Source organism: Mobula birostris, chromosome 30, assembly GCF_030028105.1.
Source record: "Mobula birostris isolate sMobBir1 chromosome 30, sMobBir1.hap1, whole genome shotgun sequence".
NCBI lineage: Eukaryota > Metazoa > Chordata > Chondrichthyes > Myliobatiformes > Myliobatidae > Mobula > Mobula birostris.
Genome location: NC_092399.1, coordinates 1,524,056 through 1,548,904, shown reverse-complemented (window position 1 = coordinate 1,548,904; position 24,849 = coordinate 1,524,056). Strand labels below are relative to the sequence as shown.

General features: G+C 41.6%; 1 protein-coding gene across 7 annotated transcripts in view; it reads right to left on the bottom strand.

Moving 5' to 3' along the window:
* LOC140190445 (phosphatase and actin regulator 4-like) overlaps positions 1–24,849 on the bottom strand; it is a 190,225-nt gene that overhangs the window by 119,193 nt on the left and 46,183 nt on the right. For 5 of the 7 annotated variants that reach the window (XM_072247041.1, XM_072247040.1, XM_072247042.1 and 2 more), the window contains one exon: positions 14,992–15,054. The exons of the other annotated variants lie outside the window; for them this stretch is intronic. The gene's annotated coding sequence lies outside the window, so the exon portion shown is untranslated. The remainder of the gene's footprint in view (positions 1–14,991; positions 15,055–24,849) is intronic. 7 annotated transcript variants of the gene reach the window in all.

The window sequence follows — 24,849 nt, the reverse complement described above, 5'->3', positions numbered from 1 at the left end:
GATTCTGACCTGCTCATTCAACCTTTAGCAATTTCCTCACTATTATGAAATCAATTTAATCTTTAATAAAATGGTGTACACTCCATACTCCCTAATAGAACCATCAGCCGAATCTGGAATCCAACTGGATCGTCCAAAACATTAGCCACGCCTTTGCTGTTGATACTGCTTAATCTGCTAAATGCTTCCAGAATTTTCTACTTTTGCTGTTTTGTGGTTTGATGAAAATCAATCAGCAAACTTTGGCATCTTGATCTGTGGCTTCTCTACAACTTGACAAATTTCTTTGAACGCTGGTCAACTCCACCCTCAGTTTCCACCAAAGGAACAAACTTTCAGCTTCTGAATTATTCGCCTTCTGGATTCAACTCTGATCTCTGCCAGCTGAGACTAGCTCCACATCCCAAATCAAAAGTTTGAAAAGTTCAAAAGTTTCATCTCTCACACAAGATTTCAATGCCCTGCATGATGTCAGATACTATCATTTGTAAAAATCATTAAGTCGAGACATGTCCACTTTCAATGTTTCATGAAAGACACAATGCCACTATTTTAGCAAATGCAATTTAGTATTGTCAGTGTTCCAGGCTCTATTTTTGCCTCAGCTAACATCACCAAACAAATTACCTGAGCATCGCATAGTCACTTTAGGGTGCTCCTTCCTACAAAAAGTCTACAGTTAAAATAATTTGTTGGCTGCAAAGTGCTATGGGATGTGAAAGGTGTCATGTCAATGCAATTTTGATTCGCCCTTTGCTTCTTTTCTGCTCTTCATGTTCAAGGGGATGGTCTGTCCAAAACCCTCATGATTCTAAAGGTCATTGTACTGGGGAGCAATGATGACAGTAGATACCATTTCTAGACCCGCCAAAAGGTTCAACTTAACTGCCAGCAAGCTTCAATAAGATGGTACAGATGTACAGTGGACAGCATTCTAACTGGCTGCATCACCATCTGGTATTGGGGTGGGGTGGTAGAGGGGGGCTACTGCACAGAATTGAAATAAGCTGCAGAGTTGTAAACTTGAATGATTCAGGAACAGCCTTTTCCTCTCTGCCATCTGAATGGCCATTGAACCCATGAACACTACCTCACTACTTTTTTTTTCTATTTTTGCACTACTTGTTCAATTTAATTATAATATATTTACAGTAATTCATGCTTTTCTATGTATTGCATTGTACTGCTGTCACAAAGACAACAAATTTCATGACACATGCTGGTGATATTAAACCAGTTTCTGATTCTCTACCACGGAAGCAATATCACAATAGACCCTGAATGACTCTGCACCAACACCCAAGATCTAGGAATCAAGCTATCACCTCCGTTGCCATCCCAGTCACCATTAACTGGGCAGAATCAATACCTGGGATCTTAAACACGAGGAATTCTGTTCTGCAGATGCTGGAAATTCAAGCAACACACATCAAAGTTGCTGGTGAACGCAGCAGGCCAGGCAGCATCTCTAGGAAGAGGTACAGTCGACGTTTTGGGCCGAGACCCTTCGTCAGGACTAACTGAAGGAAGTGGGGGGGGGAGGGGGAGATCCAAGATGATAGGAGAAGACAGGAGGGGAAGGGATGGAGCCAAGAGCTGGACAGGTGATTGGCAAAAAGGATATGAGAGGATCATGGGACAGGAGGTCCGGGGAGAAGGAAAAGGGGGAGGGGGGGAAAACCCAGAGGATGGGCAAGGGGTATAGTCAGAGGGACAGAGGGAGAAAAAGGAGAGAGAGAGAGAGAGAGAGAGAGAGAAAGAATGTGTGTATATAAATAAATAACAGATGGGGTACAAGGGGGAGGTGGGCATTAGCTGAAGTTTGAGAAGTCAATGTTCATGCCATCAGGTTGGAGCTCTTCCTTCTAGCTAGCTCTCTTACTAGTTCTTCCTTCAGTTAGTCCTGATGAAGGGTCTCGGCCCGAAACGTTGACTGTGCCTCTTCCTATAGATGTTGCCTGTGGCCTGCTGCGTTCACCAGCACTTTTTGTCCTCTTACAAGAGGAGAGCAGAAAGCAAGGAACAATGGCAATGGAGGAACAAGTATGGTCATATTGTAAAGGAGCAAACAAGAATCTTCCCCGATTACGTTACATGCTTCCAAACATAGACAACAGTAAGGTTTCTAGAAACATAGAAAACCTATAGCACAATACAGGCCCTTTGGCCCACAAAGCTGTGCCAAACATGTCCTTACCTGAGAAATAACCCATAGCCCTCTATTTTTCTGAGCTTCATATACCTGTCCAGGAGTCTCTTAAAAGACCCTATCGTATCCACCTCCACCACTGTTGCCATTTCTGGATGGATGCTTATTCCCCGAGCCCAAAGAAGCAAACCTACGTGATTAGTCCAGGTAGTCAAAGCACATAGTCTCTTCATGAAACAAACAGGAAAGAAAAAGCACTTGCATTTGTACAGCAGCTATCAGCATGTTCACACAGCAGTATCCCTTAATAAAAATTATATCTAGTCACTGTTATGAAGAGGAAATACGGCATGCAATTTGCACTCTGCAAGGTTCCAGAAACAGTAATGTCATCAGTTAACCTGTTTTCATTGTTCACACTAAAGCTGTTGTACGGTTTGCATTGGCTTGAGAAGGCAGGGAGGACCGATGTTAAGTGCCATACCCGAAAGGCGAAAGAAAAACAGTGCTGCATTTACACAGCACCCCATATACCCTGAGCAAAATACATACATCAAATACAAACACTTAGCTTCAGTGAGCTTCAAACAACACCCTTCTCAGCAAATGAAGCAATTCAGTTTTTGATCTAATTGAAGGACGAAAAGCGTGACTGGATCATTTACATCCACACTAGTTGTTGTTTGAGGTTTAGTTTTCTTCCCACTTCAAAAGTTAATCACATGCAATGTACAGCTTCACGTAGTTTGCTCTAAATGTTAGCTGCACAGTTCCAGAGATTAGTGATGGATTGTCACAGAGGTTAGTGATGTAGCAGTACAGAAACATGCTTTGTTATAGATGTCAAATCAGTCAAAGATCTATGCTATTGTTATCACCGACACCATCACCTACACATCAGCCTCAAGAAATTCTTCCTATTCTGGCATCAATGTGATCATACAGTCACTAAAAGCATTATATTAATGACACTACTGTCGTCATCAATATAATGCAGGGCACAGCAAGTACCAATTCAGGAGCTTGTACTCTGCACTGTTGAAATTAGTGATAAATACCAGCCCACATCTGAGGCTACACAACACAGCTGCCTGACACACTGCCAAAATTCCAATCTGCTCCATAATGTGAAAACAAATAAAATGCTTTATTTGAAGCTGAGGACAAACTGCTCTGAAGCTCACATACACCATTAGCTTGTGCAGGCATAGCTTCAAGTTTGGTGAAAATCTGTCATTGGTAAAAAAGCGAACAGCCAAGAGTAGCTCACGAGACTGGGATAATCAACATAGTCAGAGAAAAGTACAGTACAGAATCGGACCCTTCGGCTTATCAAACAGCTCACAGGACTGGGATAAACGGCAACCTCAATCATCACATCGAATGTAGGGTACAGAAGAGACCACTTAGCCCATGTGTCATTCATGTCTCCTCCCCATCCCCCAACTCAAGCCCTTCGAATGTCCTACTAACCATTCTCCTGTCAGATAATTATACATTATTTTCCTTTAGTTAAAGTCCCACATTGGAGCAAGGCCAATTTTCATCAGCTTAGACAGGAAACTGCAAAGAATGATTGGGAGTGGCTGTTTGCAGGTACGGAGATGCCTGGCAAGCAGAAGGCTTTTTAAAAGTGAGACAGCGAGAGTTCAGGGTCAACATGTTCCTATTAGAATGAAGGGCAAGGCTGGCAAGGTTAGGCAGCCCTGGCAGATAAGGGATATTGAGGTTATGCTCAGGAAAAAGCACGTGTCAGGTACAGGTGTCTGAGATCAATCGAGTTCCTTTTAGAGTACAAAGGGACGTAGGAGAAAACTTCAGAAGAAAATAAGGACAGTAAAAACAGGACAAGATATCCTTGACAGACACAGTAAAAAGGAATTCAGAGTGATGTTATAAATATTTAAGGGCAAAAGGGTAACTAGAGAAAGAGTAGGTCCCATTAAGGATCAGTGTGATCACCAATGTGTGGATGAGGTCTCAATTTACCATGGAGAATCTTGGGGGGACTCAAGAATCAAAGAAAGAGAACAGTGATGTCCTGAAACATCAATATTACAAAAAAGAGATGACATTGATGTCTTAAGGCACATAAAGTGACCAAGTTCTGTAAAGTACCCTAGTTGTGGGAAGTAAGGGACAAAAGTGCTGGAGCTCTGGCAGAGATTTTTGTATCTTCCTTAGCTCTGAGTGAGGAACCAGTGGCTAATGTTGTGCCTTTATTTAATTTGGGCTGCAAGGGCAAGCCAGGGAGCTACAGGCCAGTGAACCCAACATCGGTGGTGTGCGTTAAGGTTACGATGAGAATGCAGACGTCATAATTAGTAAATTTCCAATGACACTGAAATGTGTGCTGTAATGGTCACGGAAGAAAGTTGCCTAAAGTTACAAATGGAACCAGATCAGGAAACACAAAGAGCAATGTCAGATGGACTTTAACTCAGACAAGTTACATCAGGACAGACATTGCACAGTACATGCAGGGCCCTGTTAAGAGTCAGAATCATACGGTACAGAAACAGGCCCTTTGCTGCCTCTGCTGACCAGTGTGAGTTCCATCTGCTTGTGTTTCACCATAAATTCCTGATGACCATTTCAAATCTATCCCCTCTGATCATAAACCTATGTTTTCTAGTTTTTAAGCAACCTCTCCCCAGGGAATGTGACTATGTGCTTCACCTTGTCTATGCACTTCAGGATCTTACATTCCTCTATCAGGTCACCTCTCAATCTCCTACATTTCAGGGAATAAAGTCCTAGTTTATGCAATGTCTCCTTGCAATTGAGACCCCCATGTCCAGGCATCATTCTGAAAAATGTTTTCTGCACTCTTTCTGGTTTAATAGCACATTTCCTACAACAGGGTAACCAAAACTGTACACATTACTCAAGTGTGGCCTTACCAATTTTTTAATATAAACTGCATGACTTCCCAGCTCCTATATTCAGTGCCCTGACTGATGAAGGTCAGCACACTAAATGCCTTCTTCACCACCCAACCTGTGATGCTGCTTTCAGCGAACTGTGCACTTTCATTCCTAGATCCATCTGTTCTATAACTTTCCCCCTGGGCTTGCTGCAGGAACCTAACCCAGGCTGGATCAACCAAAATGTAATACTTCATATTCATCTGGACTAAAAGCCATTTGTCAATCCTTAGCCTACAAATCATGCTGATCAAGATCCCTGTACATTTTCATAACCACCTCTGTCTACAACAGCTCTATTTTAGTATCATCTGAAAACTTAATAACTATGCTTTGTACATGCACATCCAAATCATTTATACATATTAGAAAGGTTCCAGCACCAACCACTAAACACAGGGCTTCTGTTTGAGAAACATCCTAATAATGAACCAATTATAAATCCTATCCACTAACTCCTCCAGAATCCCATGTGATCTAATTTTCCTGACTACCCTGCCATGAGGGACCTTGTCAATAGCCTTACTAATGTTCAATTAGCTAACATCCACTGCCATATTCTTATATATCCTTTGGTTACCTTCTTGAAGAAATCCAAGATATTTATCAGACTAAACTTCCCATGCACAAATCTGCGCTGACTCTCTAAGTTCAGACCCAGTCTCTCCAAATGTTGGTAGATCCTGTGTGTCAGAATCCCCTTTATCAATTTTCCTACTACTGATGTCAGACTCACCAGTCTGTATTTTCCTGGCTTGTTTTTTCTACCCTCTGATGTAGAACAGTGGAAGCTAGCGGCACAAGTGCACTGCACCGTGAGAGTGGCTTATGACATGCTATCAACATGACATTAAGTACATAAGTTGGGACCCCATGTTTGAACTGTACAGCGTGTTGCAAAGACTGCTTCTGGAATATTGTATGCCATTTTGGTCACTCTATGATAGGAATGGGACTAAACTACACAAAAAAAAAAGATTTACAGGGATGTTGCTAGGACTAGAGCAATTAAGTCATGAGGAGAGACTGGATAAGACTGGAACTGATTTTTTTTTTGGTCTGGAGCGAAAAATCGCGAGTACAGATAATGGACGGTCACAGTCTTATTCCCAGGGTAGAGGAATCAAAAACTAGAGGGTGCAGATTTAAGTTGAGAGGACTCCGATTTAAAGGATAACTGAGGGGCAAATTTTCCTACAGTGGGAATAGTGGGTAAATGGAATGAGCTGTCACAGTAAATAGCAGGGGCATTTAACGTTTAAATTCTGCTACGGATGGTCCCAGGCCTGGCTGCAAAAGGAGAACGGTTGGGCATGGGGTTAGCAATCGCATACTGTAAAAATCCAGAGCTGTAGAAACAGAAACAGAAGCTCCAAAGACTTCTTCCCTGAGAAAGAAAGGATCTTCGCCTAGAAGACACATGAATTCATGTGGCAAAAGTCACAAGCCTGTGGACGCCACAGGGCCAATCAACCTTTGGCAGAGAGATCGGGCAAAGAACACTTGGTGCCATAACCTCAAAGCTGACACCAAGAAGACGGGCTATACCTGGAGACAACTAGAATGACCGGCCCAGAACAGAGGACTCTAGCAAGTTGCTGTCAGCAGTCTATGCTCCAGTAGGGGTGATGGCTTAACAACAAATAACTTAAACAACAACTAGACAGATTGATGGATAGGTTTAAAGGGAAGTAGGGCTGAGACTCATTCCAGTACTGGTTTATTACTGCCGCATGTACCAAGAGTCAGTGAAAATAAACCAATAGCTGAGCAAGTCTCATCATTGGGTACCAGACAATTCGGGCTGAAAGGCTTCATTCTGTTGTATAACCGCATGACTCTATATAAAGAATTCATATCAACTCCCTCCCCTGCAAGCAGCCCACGTGTTACACCTGCCAATTCACCTCCTCCCTCACCTCCATTCAGGGATCCAAACAGTCCTTCCAGGTGGGGTAACACTTCACCTGTGAATCTGTTAAGGTTATCTTCTGTGTCTAGTGCTCCTGATGAGGCCTCATCTGCATTGGTGAGACTTATGGTACATTGGGGAACTGCTTCATTAAGCATCTCTGCTGCATCCACCACAAGCGGAACTTCCTGGTGGCCAAATATTTAATTCCCACTTCTGTTCTGACATGTTGGTTTATGGCCTCCGCTTGTGCCACGATGAACAACCCTCAGGGTGGAGGAGCAACACCTTATACTCCATCTGGGTAGTCTCCAACCCAATGGCATGAATATCGATTTCTCCTTCTGGTAAAATAAATTTTCCTCCCTCTTCCTCTACTCCTCACTCTGACCTCTTACCTCTTCTCACCTGCCTTTCATCTCTCCCTGGTGCCACTCCTCCTATCGTCCACTCTACTCTCCTATCAGATTCCTTCTTCTCCAGCTCTTTACCTTTCCCACCCACCTGGCTTCATCTAGCACCTTCAAGCTATCCTCCTCCCCCCTCTAACCACCTTTGTATTCTGGCATCTTCCCCCTTCCTTTCTAGTCCTGAAGAAGGGTCTAGGCCCGAAACGTTGACTGTTTATTGATTTCCATAGATGCTGCCTGAACTGCTGAGTTCCTCCAACATTTTGTGTGCATTGCAAGGGATTTCTGGCATCTGCAGACTTTCTTGTGTTCATAATATTAATTGAATTAATTCTTGCTTTCACTATGCATTAATTAAAGTTTCCCTTAAGTTCCTCATATTTGCAAATGATATATGCAACGGTTACATCTACGGACTCTAGCTTTAGATTCCTCCTCTCCAACCACACCCCACGCCAAACGTCTTTCATTAAAATACATGAGTCTGTTTCTGAAAGACAAGGAAACAACCCTACCTTGTTAAACTTCTCTCAAAAGAAATGAACTGGTCTCATTGTTGCAAGGTTTAATCTGTAACTTCAAATGGTATTCTGTAATCTTTTGGTAAATGACATAAATCAATAAGAAGCAAATATAATACCAGAAACTCGTTTGGTTTCCCAATGTTCAGTACATTAGTTAAATCACAGCACAAAAGCACAGAGAGAAAGAGAAAATATAAAGCACGTCCCTTCCCGAGGCAAGTTTCTGCTTGCCATACCGGCAAATGATTCTACAGATAAATCCACTCTCAAATCCCTGCCTTTCTTGCTGCTTCTTGTTTTAACATGTTTCTTAGCCAAGATACTTCACAAATAACAGCCAACGTGCCTTCCCATCCCACACATTGTGACAGCATGGTGACAGCTTTTGTTGCCGCATGTTCCAAGCATCCAGAGTCACCAGGATCAGAAGAAACTTGATTTTTACAAAATGGAATCAAAAATAAAACCATCATTGGTTTATTGTTTACCTGCACTGCATTTTCCACCTTGTTCTACTTCAATGTATAGTGTAATGTGTATGAATATGCAAGACAGGCTTTTCACTGTATCTCAGTCAATGTGACAATCCAATGCCATTTGCAATATTAAACCAGTAGAAACAGACTGACCACATTCCACGGGGAAATTAAACTTCTAATATGTTCAAGGTGTCCTTTATGTCTCCACTTCTGCCTCAGACTGAGCAGGAAATGTACCAGCTAATAAACAGCAAGTCCAGAAGTCTCACTCTCTCCCAAATCTAAAACTGAAGCTGAGAAGCAGCGCTAATCCAGTCACCAGGAAGCCTGAGAAGGGCCCAAAAGAACCTGCCTGCCAGCACTATGAATAAAGCTGACTCTTGTGTTCATGTCTGAATGACTGGTGTCCTGTCGCACTCACCACAATAATAAGCAAATGTTTTGAGAGGATAATCAAGGACTACATCTACAGCTTGCTACCACCCAAACTGGACCCCTTACAATTCACCTACTGACACAACCATTGAGAGATGGCACAATAGCCACAGCTCTACACACCATCCTTACACACCTGGAGAAAAGGGATGCTTATGTGAGAATGCTGTTCTTGGACTACAGTTCAGCATTCAACACAATAATTCCCTCCAGGTTCGACAAAAAGCTCAGAGACTTCGGCCTTCACCCTGCTTTGTGTAGCTGGATCCTGGACTTCCTGTCACATGCCGGCAGGTGGTAAGAGTGGGCTCCCTCATCTCTGCCCCTCTGACCCTCAACACAGGTGCTCCTCAGTGCTGTGTATTAAGCCCCTTCCTTTATTCTCTGTACACCCATGACTGTGTTGCCACCCTCAGCTACGATCTGCTAATTAATTTTGCTGACAACACTACACTGATTGGCCTAGTCTTAAATAATAATGAGGCAGCCTACAGAGAAGAGTGGTGTCAAGAAAACAACCTCTCCCTCAATGTCACAAAAGCAAAGGAGCTGGTTGTGGACTACAGGAGGAATGGAGACAGGCTAACCCCTATTGACATCAATGGATCTGGAGTTGAGAGGGTGAACAGCTTTAAGTTCGTCAGCATAAACATCACTGAGGATCTCATATGGTCTGTACATACCGGCTGTGTGATGAAAAAGGCACAACAGCGCCTCTTTCACCTCAGACAGTTGAAGTAGTTTGGTATGGGCCCCCAAATCCTAAGAACTTTCTATAGGGGCACAATTGAGAGCATCCTGACTGGCTGCATCACTGCCTGGTACAGGAACTGTACTTCCCTCAATCGCAGGTCTCTGCAGAGAGTGGTGTGGACAGCCCAGCGCATCTGTAGATGTGAACTTGCCACAATTCAGGACATTTACAAAGACAGAAGTGTAAAAAGAGCCCGAAGGATCATTGGGGACCCGAGTCACCCCAACCACGGGAAACGGTATCGCAGCATAAAAGCTAGGACCAACAGTCGCTGGGACAGCTTCTTCCACCAGGCTATCAGACTGCTTAATTCATGTTGACGCAACTGTATTTCTATGTTATACTGACCATCCTGTTGTACATAATACTTATAGTAATTTATAATAAATTGCACATTTAGATGGAGATGTAACGTAAAGATTTTTACTTCTCATGTATATGAAGGATGTAAGTAATAAAGTCAATTCAATTCAAACTGACAAGTACTGTGGACCATGCTACAGATATTAAACAACCCAGGTTCAAGACCCAGGTTTGAGCTAGACATTATTTGCTGGAATTGGTGCAAGGGATGCATTAACTGCCTTCAAAATTAGGGGCTGGAGAAAAGGAAAAAAGCCAAAGTTCTACTTTCTGCCAAAACCTGAAAGAACGCTAATCAAGGGCAAGATCAGGACTGACCAAATTTACTGTACAATATTGTGGAAAGCAAGGCAAGATATTGCTGGGACTCTGGCAGAGAATTTTGCACCTCCTGAACTGTAGACAGTTCCCATTTACTGATATTCAGCAAGACTCAGTTAGACAATTGAATCTAAAATGGTGTTCGATATTTCTGTAAAGTAAAATAACCTGGAAGGAAAGACAAGGCTGAAAATTAGAATTCCTCCAAAAATGGTACCAAACTAAGCTGTCAAAAACTATAAACAGTCACCATTAACAGTAATGGCTGCCATCAACAATAACCCATTATGTGTGTTGGGGAATAGAATGCAAATCAGTGTTAGCTTCAAATATGCAGCTTCATCAAATCTTCCTACTCCCTTCTGTACAGCGATACATTTTCAAGCCATTGTCCAAATCTTTAACTAATGGGCAGCTTGCTTCTGGGCAAAGCATTCTGAATTCCCAATTACTCCAAGTACAAGAGAGAATTATTCCCTTATCTCTCTTTCAATACCTTTGATGCTCTCTTTTTGAGTGCTTGCATCACTTGTGTAACATGCTGTAAGGCTTCACTGCCAATGTAATGGTCTCTCTGTAATGTTTCACTGCTAAGGCTAAGGTAATGGTTTCTTTGTAGCAGCAATGTTTGGGTTATGACTAGAAGTAACAGGGACTTTACAATACATGTTAGCCAGTAAGAGAGGTGTTGTTCTTTCTTGTGGGTCTGGAAGAGGGATTTTCGCGGTCTTTTGTCAGGGAGAGATGAAGAGAGAGGACGCAAATGGAGAGAGTTGGTAGACCGCTGGATGGGGTGGACTGAGGAGTGAGGGTCGGCTACGCACGCAGGATGACAGGAGCAAATGGATGAAACCCTGAGCTCCAACATTTGTGCATTACTCTCTTTCATGAGAATGGGCCCTTTTCTTTTTTTGGTTTCTTTACTAACCATATAGTCAAAGTAAGATTTATAAAGCTCAATCGTTTAATCACATATTGTGCATTGTTTACTATTTTGTGGTACTGATTTGTAACAGGGAACACATTGCACAGCATCCACCCAAATGAGATTTCTTAAGTTTGGCTGGGCTGGGGGCTATCATCCCCTAGATTAAGCTGCTAGCCGAACTGAGGGTTACATTTTGTAACCCTTGATAATCCCAAAAGCCTTTCACTGGCGAGTCCATAAGCTTTTCAACTTGTGAGAAACATTTGTACAAGTAAGGCTCAACAGCACAAGAGGCACAGCACAGTATTGACACAGTTTGCTTAATTACCATCTTATTCACCACCTTAAGCATTCATTCCCTGCAAAATGCACAATTTACAAGTCTTAGAGCAACACATTGCCAATGCTTCTTCAGTATCACCACCCAAACATTTTGTGTGAGTGAGATAAGAAAACAGCCACTTTAAGGGAATATCTCAAAAACTGCTTCTCAAGCAACCCCCTTCAAGTTACAATCCGTTCTGACCTGGAGTTGCATCACTATTCTTGAAAGATCATGACCAATGCATCAAGCACTGTACAATGCTTCCACAGTGAAGACACTAGCAGTGTGCCAGAAGTCCGTGAGTGACAGGGAGCAGGAGTAAGTGAGGAAAAAGTGCTAGGCAAACTCAAAGGTCTTAAGGAGAATAAGTCACCTGGAACTGATGGACTACATCCCAGAGTTCTGAGGGAGGTTGCTGAAGAGATAACAGATGCACTGGTCACTGGTCATGACTTTTCAAGAATCACTTGATTCTGCCTGGTCCTGAAGAACTGGAATATTGCAAACTTCACTCCACTCTTTAAGAAGGGAGGAAGGCAAAAGAGACGAAATTATAGGCCAGTTAGCCTAACCCGAGTGGTTGGGAAAGTGTTGGAGTCTATTATTAAGGATGAGGTTTTGGGTACTTGGAGACTATTGATAAAATAAGTAAAAGTCAGTATGGTATCTGTAAAGGAAAATCTTGCCTGACAAATCTGTTAAGAGTTCTTTGAGGAAGTAATAAGCAGGGTAGACAAAGGAGAGGCAGTGGATGTCATTTACTTGGATTTTCAGAAGGCATTTGATAAGGTGCCACACATAAGAATGCGTAACAAGATAAAATCCTATGGCATTACAGGACAGATACTGGCATGGATAAAAGAATAGCTGACAGGCAGGAGGCAGCAAGTGGGAATAAAAAGGGCCTTTTCTGGTTAGCTAGTAGTGTTCATCAGAGGTCAGCATTGGGACACTACATTTCACATTGTTTGTCAACGATTTGAATAATGAAATTGACGGCTATATGGCAAAGTTTGCGGATGATACGAAGATAGGCGCAGGGGTAGGTAGTGCTGACGAAGCAATGCGATTGCAACAGGACTTAAACGAATTGGAATAATGGGCAAAAAGTGACAGATGAAATACCATGCTGGGAAATGTATGATAATGCATTTTGGTAAAAGGAACAATAGTGCAGACTGTTATCTAAATGGGGAGAAGTTTCAAACATCAGAGGTGCAGAGGGACTTGGGAGTCCTCAAGCAAGACTCTCAGAAGGTTAATTTACTGGCTGAATCAGTGGTAAGGTGGCAAATGCAAGGTTGCATTTATTTCAAGAGGAATAGAACATAAAATCAAGGAGCAGACTCGATGGACTGAATAGCCTAATTCTGCTCCTATATCTTATGGTTTTATACTATGCCTTCGTCACTGCTCAGTCAAACCTTGAAACTTCCTACTTTGAGGAAGTTGTGGGCTTGCCATAATGACTATAAGACAGAGTCATAGAACACTACAGCACAGAAACAGGCCCTTTGGCCCATCTAGCCTGTGCCAAATCATTAATTTGCCTAGTACCATCGACCTGCACCCGGAACAGAGCCCACCATACCCCCCTCAACCACGTACCTATCCAAATTTCTGTTAAAAACATTGAAATCAATCCTGCATCCACCACTTGTGCTAGCTGCTCATTTCACACACTCTCACCACTCTGAGTGAACAAGTTCCACCTCATATTCCCCTTAATCAATTCACCTTTTACCCTTAACCCACGACCTCTAGTTGTAGTGTCACCCAACCTCAGTAGAAAAAGCCTGCTTGCATTTACCCGATCTTTACCCTTCATAATTTTGTATACCTCTATCAAATCTCTCAATCTTCTACATTCTAGGGAATAAAGTTTTAACCTATTCAATCCAGCTGATTAGAGCTTTTCTCAAAGAACAGAACATTAGCTATACTCCAATCCTCTGGCACCTCATCCATGGCTACGCACATTTTAAATATCTCAGCAACGGTAATTTCTGCACTAGCCTCCCATAGGGTCAGAGGGAACACATAGTCTGATGGGAATTTACCTACCTAAATTTGCCTCAAGACAGCAAACACCTCCTGTTCAGTAATCTGTATAGGGTCTATGACCTCGCTGCTGCACTTCCTCACATCAATAGACACCGTGTCTGTCTCCCGAGTAAATACTAGATACAAAAAATTCATTTCAGATCTCCCTTTTCTCTTTTGACTCCAGGCATAGATTACCACACTGATCTTCCAGAGAACCAATTTTATGCTTAAGTGTTATTTGTATTTCCTATACTTACCAACTTACACATCACTTAACTACAAATTTGTCAGAAAAAAATCTGTCCCAATCCACACTTGCCAAATCCTTTCTGATACCATCAAAATTGGCCTTTCTCCAATGTAGAATCTCAACTAGCGGACCAGACCTATCTTTTTGCATATCTACTTTGAAACTAATGACATTGCGATGACATGATACAAAGTGTTCCCCTAAACAAATTTCTGTCACCAGCCCTGTCTCATTCCCTAATAAAAGATCAAGTATTGCACACTCTCTCATTGAGACTTCTCTATACTGATTATGGAAACGTTCCTGACTACATTTGACAAAATCTTTCCCATCCAGCCCTATTACATAACGGGAGTCCCAGCCAATATGTGGAAAGTTAACATAACCTCCTTTGAGCTCCTATCACCTCCTTACTCTCCTGTATGAGCCGAAGATCATTGAGCTACAGCTCCAGTTAGAGCAGAATAGGCCATTCGGACAAACCAGTCTGCTCCACCGTTCCATGATGGCAGATTTATTATCCCTCTTAATCCCACCCTCCTGCCCCAACCGTTTAATATATTAACCTTCGGTTAACCAAGAACCTATCAACCTCCATTTTAGATTTTCCCAATGACTCCACCTCCACTGCCATCTGTGGCAATGAATTACCATTTAATAAAGCAGGTCATAACCAATTTTTTACGTACAGTTAGGGGTGGCCAATAAATCTCAGTCCTGGCAAAGAAGCGCACGTACTAATAATGATCATTTTTTAACTCATTTAAATATTTCCTTAAATATTTCAAAGCTGGGTTATTTATTTTTTGTCAAGATTAGAGGATCGTAGCACATCATTCATATGACAAACACACTGCAAGACAATGTCCTGTTACTGACTTCATTGTATGAACCACCCACAAGCAACTCTTCAGCTAAAGCTCTGATCCTCATTGAACCTTCACAATTATTTCCCTTCTGAAGTCCACCAGCTCCCCTTGCCCCTTACAGAAGTTTCAAAATAGCTTCCTCCATTTTCAACTTTCCCATTGGCCTCACACCATTTCAGCTTAAACAAGTTCACTTCTTGCACCATACACTTGATCTATACCTCTGCAATATGCATCACCTTCCTCCCTTTTATCTACAAACAATCTGTCATCGGGTTCTCCACCTCCCATCACCTTACCTGCTTTTCAACCGTGCCCTCAGTCCTACATTTAATTTCCTCCTGCCCTGACACACGCAGCATCTGTGGAGAGAGAAAAAGATCTGTTGATGACATTTCATTATCACTGACTCAAAACTTATTTATTCTTCACAGAAGTTGCCCAGCTGCTGAGTAATTCCAGCACTGTTTTTATTTCAGGTAGAATTGATCCAACTTCTTCAATCTTCTTCATAAGGGAAACATCCCATCCCTGGCAACGTTATGGTGAACATCAGCTGTATCTTCCCCGGCATTATATTTTTGCTGTAGTATGGTGCCCAGAACTGCGCATAATACTCCAGTTGGAGCCAAAATAATATTTTATAAAGTTGGAGCATCACCTCATTGCTGTTGCATTCAATGCCACCCAATAATGGCCTATATTTCATATGCTTTCCTAACCACATTATTTAACGTGCACTGCACCTCCAAGGATCGATGGATTTCTACACCAAGGTCCTTCTATTCATCGATGTTCCCTAATACCCTGCATTCATGGTATCTGTCCTAGCCTCAATAGCACTTCCAAAATCCATCACCTTACATCTATCCAGATCGAGTTCCAGCAGCCTATTTCACCAACTCACCCATCTTGCTCTGTGGCCAGAGACTCACTCCATACCATCCATGAACCCACCCATCTTCACATCATATACAGACTTAGTGATCCTGCTTCCTGTATCTACGTCAAAATCAGTTTACAAGCAGCAAAGATCCCGGCACCAATTCCAGTCAAACACCCCACCACCTGCCTCCTGTTGCCAAGCCACTTTTGAATCCAGTTTATCAAATTGCCCTGGATACCACTGGCCTTATCTCCTTTCCAAGACCTTTCTATGCAATCCTCATACATGCAGACTTGCCGATAATTTCCTATAATCAACAGGCACCATGGTAGCTTCAGCATGACACTATTACAGCCTAGAACAGAGTTCAGAGTTCAATTCCAACGTCACCTGTAAAGAGTTTCTATGTGAAATGCGTGGGTTTACTCCGGGTGCTCCGGTTTCCTCCTACAGTACAAAGATGTACCAGTTTGTAGGTTAATTGGCCATCGTAATTGTCCAGTGATTAGGCTAGTGTTAAATTGGAGCTTGCTGGGCGGTGTGGCTCGAAGGGCCGAAAGGGTCTCCACACTGCAACTTAACAAATAAATAACATATGAAGGGAAAATATCGACTATAGTTTTGTTTCTCATATGAATTGGTTTTTGGATATTTGTATATTTGTATTACTGAACCATTTTCTCTAACTGCTATCATACATTAAATTTTGATAGAGATAAGATAATGAGGGGCATAGATGGAGTAAATAGTCAAAATCATTCTTCCATAGAACGGGTGTCAAAAACAGGACAGCATAGGTTAGAGAGACAAGAGTTTTAAAGGGAATTTGAGAAGAAAGGTTTTCCTTATTTCTTTTTAAAATACAGAATGGTTGATATCTGCAATGTGCTGTCAGAGGAGGTGATGCAATATACATTTAAGAGACACTTAGAAGCGCTTGTGAACAGGCAAAGCCTAGGACCAGAAGACACAAAAGCAGAATTAGGGTATTCGGCCTATTGAGTCTGCTCTGTCATCCAATCATTGCTGATTTATCATCCCATTCTTCCCCATTCTCCTGCCTTCTCCCAATGTACTTTGATATTCTTACTAATGAAGAACTTATTAACCTATACTTTAAATATTGATAGGTTTGGATATAATGCAGATAAACAAGATGTATATGGTTGGGAAATAAGGTCAGCAAGGAAGTGGAGGCTACCCAAGGATCCAGTTCTGTACTATACAACTCTTATGACTAATGGACATTTAGGAAGAGAAACAAGGGTTGAAACCACTTGAACCACTGTAACTCAGGGACTTTGAGACTTTTTTTTTACTGTGCCTATGGACTGTTCTTCATCAAATTATGGTATTGCTTTGCACTACTGTAACTATATGGTATAATTATGTGGTTCTGTCAGTGTTAGTCTTTGGTCTGTCTTGTTTTCTGTGATGTCACGCCAGAGAAACATTGTATCATTTCTTAATGCATGTATGCATTTCTAAATGACAATAAACGAGGACTGAGTGTTCTCATAATCTAAAAAACTTATTCATCAGGGAAGAAGAGAGATTATAACAGTAATTAATTATAGGTATATCATTCATATAGTAGTGTCAGTTTGATTCTAACATAATCTGAATTTCTAATCAAGTCAGACTCAATGTCATTTCCTGTTTACAGAAGCATCAAATCAAATTTCAATTAGCAAAAAGACACAGGGATATTTCCACAGAAACTTAAATTAATGCATATTTTCAGAATTCATGCTATCTTTAGACTCTATAGTCAATTAACAATGGACCAACACAAAGTAACAAACAGAAAAGCACTTACAAAACAAGGTCTCTACACAATGATTGGTTTTAATGAAGGCCATGGACTAATGGTACTGTTCAACATAGCTTATACAATCCAACATCACTGCTGTAGAGTTGAATAGGTCAATGAGAACATTGCAGTATTTTGACAGTTATCCAAATTTGAAATCATTTCCCATATATGAACTTTAAAAAACTTCAATTCATAACTTAAACTAGCAATTCTAACTGAGCATTAATTTGGAAAAACATGAAGGGGCTAAACAAGATTCACAGGCCATGATGCAGGTATCGCATCACCATTTACCAAACACTGAGCAACTAACAATGTTCATTAACTGACATTTTCATCTAACAAGCCATCAAGATGATTCCAATAAAACAAAAAACAAATGCATTTTTCCTTTAATTACAACTTCAAGTGGAAGAAAGGGGGCAATCTACTTGATTACTCAGGGTACTGGCATTAGTCGAGAGGTGTACAAATACACTTCACTGAACTTGCCAAAATGTTAGTTGGTAATATACTCTCCAACGTGAATCTGACTGTTCCAATCCAGTTAGTAAAGTGATAATCCTTGGTGAAGCAGTGAAGTAATGCACGTGACTCATGACAATTCACCAAGCATTTCTCGAACAAGCATGAGGAGATAACAGTCAGGAGGTAAAGGAAGTTAGCTCCTGATCCCCATTCCATGACTTCATAACATCGGCCTTCTGATCAAGATGGTGCTGAACTGCAATCTCTGTTGAGGGTGTGACTCAGACTTGGCTGTGTTTTTTTTAAGTTTGTAGGTTTGGTTTTTAGGGATAGAGAGATACGTTACGGCTCAGTTTGGGTTTAGGAGCATGGATGTGGGGAGTTAAGAGGCAAGCCACGGTCTAGGACTGTGTTCGACGGCTAGCAACACAGACAGGCGACAATGGACTTCTAGAGTCTTGGCCTCCATTGGGCTGTCCCCAGTACATCCTTGGGTGTGTTCGTTGTTAACACAAATTTCACTAAATGGTGTATATATGATAAGTAAATCTGAATCTGATGCATCCAAGGAAATGTACTTATGTACAGCTCTCCTTCCTCCATGCAACAAGTATTGACTCCTAGGTCACAGTTCTGAACATTGGTAGTCTAACCCCAAAGCACTTCCATGGTTTCTTACTCCAAAGAACCCATGATACACATCTTCACACTGCAGTACCATCACTGGAGAACAAGGAGGGATCAAAAATTGTCCAAACATCAGATGACACAACACACAATCCACCCTAGACAATGGCAGTCTGAGCAAAAGGAGAATTTTTCCAATGAAAACGTATGAGGTTGTTGGTTTCTAGGGATGAGTGAAGGATGGAAAAAATTAATGAGAAGAAAAAAAATTATTCCAGCTACAACTCCAGGTCATACCACTGTTTAAAGGGTACCACATTCTTCAATGGGAAAGTCACCTTGAAGCCTAAATAAGGATGAAGTGCTCAATTTAAATTGGCAGAGAGTCACAAAGACGAGCTTTAAGTCTGCAGTGATACATAAGAGGAAACAAAAACACATAAGTTCTGTTGAGCAGAAGATATCTGTGCCTACAGAAAGCAAATAAGCTGTCTGTACAAATATATCTGCAGACTGTGACATGACATTGAGCATCTCCAGGAGTGACAGACTATTTCCATCCTGCATTTTAATTCAGAGCAAATGGAAAAGAATCACATGTGGTTATTTTGCCAAGCTTGATCTAATGATGTAATTGCCTCCTTTGGACAACACAAAGTGACACGAACAATTTAAGGCCCAAATGCAAGCTTTAGATATTTCTGTTTTCAGTGCAGGCCCATAATTAGAATGTTGCAGCACCTATCATCTTACATAAGAAGCTGTTGAAATGCAATGAGCAGGCTTTGCTATCTCATCCTGCGTATCAGTGTCTGACATTTGTAGTACATGTTAATTAATAACAAAAAGCAACATTGCTGAGTCACCATTCTACGCACCCAAGATTGATTATTACACTTGACACCAAAGCTATCCCATCGCTGTGGCCAATCTTTCCACTAATCTTCACATTCACAATTTTCCTCCAAAGGTAACTCACTACATTGTGATTTGGGAGAATGAGGCCTAGCTGATTTACCCTGGGACAAATACAGTATCTCTGCTAGAATCAACATTGCGATAGTCATTCAAGAATTAGCTAATTTAATAGAGAAATGGAAAAATCTGAGTCAGTTGTCATGCAAACTATAAAAGCAGAAACTGGGTGCTTCCCTTCTGGGAAGAAAGGATATAATGGGTTAATCATGTACAGATAGCAAACCTCCACAACACACCCAGAGGCTTAGTGCATGATTGTGGAGGCCAACAGTGAAAATCACAGATGTTCTCCATCTGTATCTAGCTTTCCTAAATCACCTTCCTCATACAGTTGTAGAGTCATAGAAAAGTATGGCACAGAACCAGACCCTTTGGCCCATCTAGCCCTGCTGAAACCATTTAAACTGCCTACTCCCATTGACCTGCACTGGGACTATAGCCCTGAATATCCCTACCATCCATGTACCTATCCAAACTTCTTTTAAACATTGAAATCGAGCTTGTATGAGCCACTTGTGCTGACAGTTCATTCCATATTCTCACGACCCTGAGTGAAATTTCCCCTCATGTTTGCCTTCAACCTCTTACCTTTCACCCTTAACCCATCACCTCAGGTTGTAGCCCACCCAATCCCAGTGGAAAAAGCCTCTTTGCAACTTCCTCCAGTTATCATCATTCCTCATTTTGGTCAGATCAATGATCTTTATACCACTGTAGCATGCAAAATTAAAACAGCATTGACAGAACTGGGTCAATTTTTAATGTATTTCTACATCATATTAAATTTCAGCACAACCTCTTAGGTGAAGATAGATTCCACTGTGTATCGGTCACTGCAAAGAGTTGGCATATTGGAGACTCAATATCCTCCTTTATCTACTGAGTAGCAAGCCAAAACATCTAGTGTACAAACAAAATTAACTTAATCTACCACATTGCTTTACAAGGTAAAGGAGTTATGAAGTCTTTTCAGCATTTGTGTTTTTTTATATTTTTAAACTTGCACTTGCACTGCACTTCCTGTGTCAACTCCTCCTCACATATGTCACAAGCTTCTTCACAATGAAGTATAATATTTTTCAGTTGTTCGGTATTGGTAATCTAGTGCTCTTCACACTGGTACAGGTAACAAGCTTTATTCTTATTTAGAGATATAGCCCTGGCAGTCCAATGACCCTTTGCCACCAATTCCATCCATGTGACCAATTAACCTACTAACCTGTACACCTTTGGGACGGGGGAGGAAACTGGAGTATGCGGAGGAATCCCATGTGGTCATGGGGAGAACGTACAAATTCCTCACAGACAGGGGCTGGAATTGAACCAAGGCTGTAGTGCTATAAAGCACTGTGTTAACTGCTACGCTATGGTGCCATCCGTAGTATTCTGAAAGAGGAATTCAGAATCCTATGTATTTAAGAACAAGTCTTTCAGGGTAACAATTAAAAGGAGGGACAAAAATACAGAAAGAGAAAAAAATAAGTTTGAGAAAGAAAAGCTTATGCCTACAAGAGAATCCAGGGCATTTTGAGCACAGCCATTCATTTGAAATTACAGCTGTCAGTCAAATAGTTGTACTGCCAAATTGGAATTCAAAACCACAGCAATATTATGGCATCCATACATCCAATTTTCAAAAGTTCAATCATACTAAAAGGCCTTAATGCAAGAATTTTGTGCACGTTATCCATTAACTACACATTGCACAAGCATGTCTCCGTAAATTCCTGGTGAATCTCCAGTAGAGATTGTTAAACTGACCAGATATAGTCAACACAACTTCATCAGTCAAGAACTCAACATAATCTGTCTTCTTACAGTTAAACTCCCCTTCTCCGAGTTGCTAGCTGAGGTTATTTTGATGTACTCGATCTGTGACAATAGCAACACCATTAACCCACAGCAGACTCAAGTATCAAGTACAACAATGGTCATCAGGTCTACACCAATCAATCAACTAGAACGGGGTGAGCTGCCCAAGTACAAAGATAGATACACCCCCACAGCCTTATTAAGAGAATTCTTCCTCCCAACCCTCCCCTGCTGACAGTGACAGCAACCTTTTGTTTAGCAAAACTAAAAGCAGTTATTAAAGTTCAAAGTAAATTTATTATCAAAATACATATATGTCACCATATTACCCTGATATTCATTTTCTTGTGGGCATTCACAGTAGAACAAAGAAATATAATAGAATAATTGAAAAACTACACAAAGACTGACAAACAACCAATATGGAAAAGATGATAAACTGTAAAAGCAAAATAAAACAAATAATAATAATAAATAAACAAATATGTAATACTGAAAATACGAGTTGCAGTGTCCTTGAAGTGAGTCTATAGATTGTGGAATCAGTTCACCATTGAGGAGAGTGAAGTTATCCACACTGGTTCAGGAACCTGATGGTTGAAAGGGAATACCTTTTCCTGAACCTGGTGATGTGGGAACTAAGGCTTTTGTACCTCCTTCCTAATGGTACTAGTGAGAAGAGAGCATGGCCTGGATGTTGGGGATCCATACTGATGGGTACTGCCTTCTTGTGGCAGCGCTCCTTGTAGATGAGTTCAGTGATGGTGAGGGCTTTTCCTGTGATGGACCAGGCTCCATCCATCACCTTTTGCAGGTTTTTCCTTCACTGGGTTTAAATAACACACCTGCATCCAAGGATTATCCAAAGGAGTCTGCAGGTTTTGCTGCACATATGAATATTTATGGAAGAAAACATGGCAGTCCACTTGCACTAATCTCTCAGTTTTTGTCTCAATAATGGAAAAAGACAAACAATGTTCCTTCCATTCTTCATCTCTTGTCTAAAAACACTTAAACTGAGAACCATGCTGGATGCTGCTGCTTATTTAAGGGTATGGTAAAAGCTTGGCACGGAATGCATAACTGTCACAAGACTAAAATACAGCAAGTGCTTCTTCTTTATCAGAAACAAAAAAGGGATTCAATTCCCATCCTCATTATTGCATCAGTTTTCACACTCTACCGGCTGTAGATGAGGTGTTTCAGGACTATCTGCAATACAGTTATACCAGCTATTTACACAAAAGGGCATAACAAATTCCGGGAATTCAGTGATCATGAAACACTGTCTTCATCACTGACACCATTGCAAACAAGTACTCGAAAATTAAACCAATGTAGGCTCAATGCTTTTCTTCTTTTAAGAAGGAAAACACAACTTGAAAAATAGGAGCAAATGCAGGCCATACATTCTCCTAAATCTGGTTTACCAATCATCATGATCAATGCGGGTTTAATCTCCATTTTCCTTCCTCATTTGGTCACTGAAAAACCTGTCTCTTCACGAGAAGGTCATGGGATTGGGCGAGGTAGATGTGCACTCGTGTACTGAGGAGGGATGGAAAGAAGAGGTGAAGATTCCGCCACAAATTATCAGCCTGGCTGAAGTGAATTCCAGTCAATAACATTCCTACTTCAGTACACCAAAGGTTTTGAAATATAGTTAACTGCTAGTCTTGCACTTCTGACAACGTTAAATCAGGTGGCAGGTTTGTAATGCATACTGTAAGCAGTTTTGAAGTTCTAAAGGCTCCAGTAGCCTTTAGAATGTCCTGCTATTTTCAAAAGATAAATGCACATTAGATTGTTTTGGAGAAAGTAAAAGATCCTCTCACATAGGTTCCAACACAAATACCCCCCCCCCCCCCCCCCAAACTGGATTCTGCTTTGCCTCGTTTAATGACAGGGAATTAACTGCGTAGGAATACTGGATCCCTGGTAGAGGAAAATGGAGACTGCACTGTAGCTTGCACTGAGAATAGATCCAAAGAGAGTGCTTTCTAAATACTTCTGTATCAGCCGTGTAAAAAAAAACTGGAGACTTAACTTTCACACTCATTAAGTTGGTGAGATTCAAATCACAAAGAACATGAGCTTAAGAACAAACGTCAAAGAAAAATCACAAGATCATGCTTCAACTAAGATTTAAACTACAGGCCTTGATCAGTCAATTATTCAGGTACATATTGAAGATAGAAAGACTTGCAATTAGAGAGCAATTTAAATGATTTCAGTGGGTCACCAGGAATTACATGGCTAATTTACTTTTTTAAAAAATGTGGGCATTACTGCAACTAGCTGAAATGTCAAGTCCCACAAAAACAAATGTCATAAATGTCAACCCAGACTGGTTCAGGAATAGGTACTACCCAGGAGTTTCCCCCCAAATTGTATCATAGAACTTCTTAAGCTCACCTGAACAATCCAGCACTACTTCAGGACCTTTCTGAATCATCAGGTTCTAGTGTTAAATCCCTAAATGCACAACTTCTGACACAGATGATGGAAAGTCTGTGGTAATGGCCAATATTGACATTTTAGATTCCGATGGAATGAGTCAGCATTACCTGTCTCTTGGTCTCACCACACCCTCCCTCATACAATTTCTTCATTTCCTCTGCAAGGTAATTAATATTAGTACTTTCAGGATTTTCTGAGACGTGATATGGTAGGTGGCACAGTGGTTTAGCTGGTCGAGCCATTACCACACAGTGCCAGTGACGTGGATTCAATTCTGATCTCAAGTGCCATTTGTGTGGAGTTTTCACTTTCTCCCTGCACGAGTTTCCTCTGGGTTCTTCAGTTACCTCCTGTACCCCAAAGATTTGCAGACTGGTAGGGTTAATTGGCCACTAACGTGAGAGTGAGTGGAACAGACAATGCCATTGCCATCACCCTCCACCTGACCTTAAACCACCAGGACAAAAAAGACACGTACGTTCGAACGCTGTTCATAGACTTCAGTTCAGCATTCAACACAATCATTCCTCAGAAACTGATTGGAAAGCTGAGCCTACTGGGCCTGAACACCTCCCTCTGCAACTGGATCCTAGACTTCCTGACTGGGAGACCTCAGTCAGTCCGGATTAGAAGCAGCATCTCCAACACCATCACACTGAGCACGGGGCCCCCCCCAGGACTGTGTGCTCAGTCCACTGCTGTTCACTCTGCTGACCCACAACTGTGCTGCAACACACAGCTCGAACCACATCATCAAGTTCGCCGACAACACCGTGGTGGGTCTCATTAGTAAGAACGACGAGTCAGCATACAGAGAGGAGGTGCAGTGGCTAACGGACTGGTGCAGAGCCAACAACCTGTCTCTGAACGTAAACAAAACAAAAGAGATGGTTGTTGACCTCAGGAGGACATGGAGCGACCACTCTCCGCTGAACATTGACGACTCCTCCGTAGAGATCATTAAAGGGCACCAAATTTCTTTGTGTTCACCTGGCAGAGAATCTCACCTGGTCCCTCAACACCAGCTCCATAGCAAAGAAAGCCCAGCAGCAACTCTACTTTCTGCGAAGGCTGAGGAAAGTCCATCTCCCACCCCCCCCCCCCCATCCT